This window comes from Brassica oleracea, chromosome C6, assembly GCF_000695525.1.
Source record: "Brassica oleracea var. oleracea cultivar TO1000 chromosome C6, BOL, whole genome shotgun sequence".
Lineage (NCBI taxonomy): Eukaryota > Viridiplantae > Streptophyta > Magnoliopsida > Brassicales > Brassicaceae > Brassica > Brassica oleracea.
This window is the reverse complement of record NC_027753.1, coordinates 23,557,334-23,558,925: the sequence shown is the minus strand read 5'-3', so window position 1 is coordinate 23,558,925 and position 1,592 is coordinate 23,557,334.

The window sequence follows — 1,592 nt, the reverse complement described above, 5'->3', positions numbered from 1 at the left end:
TTTTTTTATAAAATGGTAATGTTACATTATGGAGATAAGCCCTTTTTTAGTGAAAAATGGTAATCGTACATATGTTTAATATAGTTTTTCCATTTTTTTATGTTGTATGTTAACATATTATTGTTATTTTTAAATGTAAAATGATAATCTTACATATGTTTAATGTAGTATTTCCATTTTTTATGTTGTATGTTTACATATTATTTATTATTTTTGAAATTATATATAATGTTTTTTTTACAAAATAGTAATGTAACATTATGGAACGGGAGAAGTTTTTTTGCTGATGTGGACGCTCTATGGAGCCTCAAAAGGTCTCTTTTATTAGTAAGAGTTTTTCTATTTTTTATGTTGTATGTTTACATATTATTGTTATTTTTATGTAAAATGGTAATCTTACATATGTTTAATGTAGTATTTCCATTTTTATGTTGTATGTTTACATATTTATTATTTTTGAAATTATATATAATGTTTTTTGTTTTTTTTTTATAAAACGGTAATGTTACATTATGGAGATAAGCAGTCTTTTTTTAAGTGAAAATGGTAAATTTACATATGTTTAATGTAGTTTTTTCATTTTTATGCTGTATGTTTACTATTTATTATTTTCGAAATTATATATAATGTTTTTTATTTACAAAATAGTAATGTTACATTATGGAGATAAGCCGTCTTTGTTTTAGTGAATAATGGTAATCCTACATATGTTTATAATGTAGTTTTTTCATTTTTATGCTGTATGTTTACATATTATTTATTATTTTCGAAAATTAGTAATATTAAAATGCAAAACTATATTTTATACCACGTGTCATCTTTCGGGAGAAGTTTTTTTTGTTGATGTGGACGTTCTATGGAGCCTCAAAAGGTTCCTTTTATTAGTATAGATTTTTTATGTTGTATGTTTACATATTATTTATTATTTTCGAAATTATATATAATGTTTTTTATTTACAAAATAGTAATGTTACATTATGGAGATAAGCCGTCTTTGTTTTAGTGAATAATGGTAATCCTACATATGTTTAATGTAGTTTTTTCCATTTTTTATGTTGTATGTTTACATATTATTTTTAAAAAATAAAAATATGAAATGGTAATCTTATGTATGTTTAATGTAGTATTTTCATTTTTAATGTTGTATGTTTACATATATTTGTTATTTTCGAAATTATATATAATTTTTTTTTTTTTATAAAATGGTAATGCTACAGTAAGGAGATAAGCCGTTTTTTTAAGTGAAAAATGATAATTTTACACATGTTTAATGTAGTTTTTCCATTTTTTATGCGGTGTGTTTACATATTATTTATAATTTTCAAAAATTAGTAATATTAAAATGTAAAACTATATTTTATGCCACGTGTCATCTTTCGAAAGAAGTTTTTTTTGCTGATGTGGACGCTCTATGGAGCCTCATTCCATTTTTTATGTTGTATATTTACATATTATTTTTTTTAAATAAAAATGTGAAATGGTAATCTTACATATGTTTAATGTAGTATTTCTATTTTTTATGTTGTATGTTTACATATATTTATTATTTTCGAAATTATATATAATGTTTTTTTTTATAAAACGGTAATGCT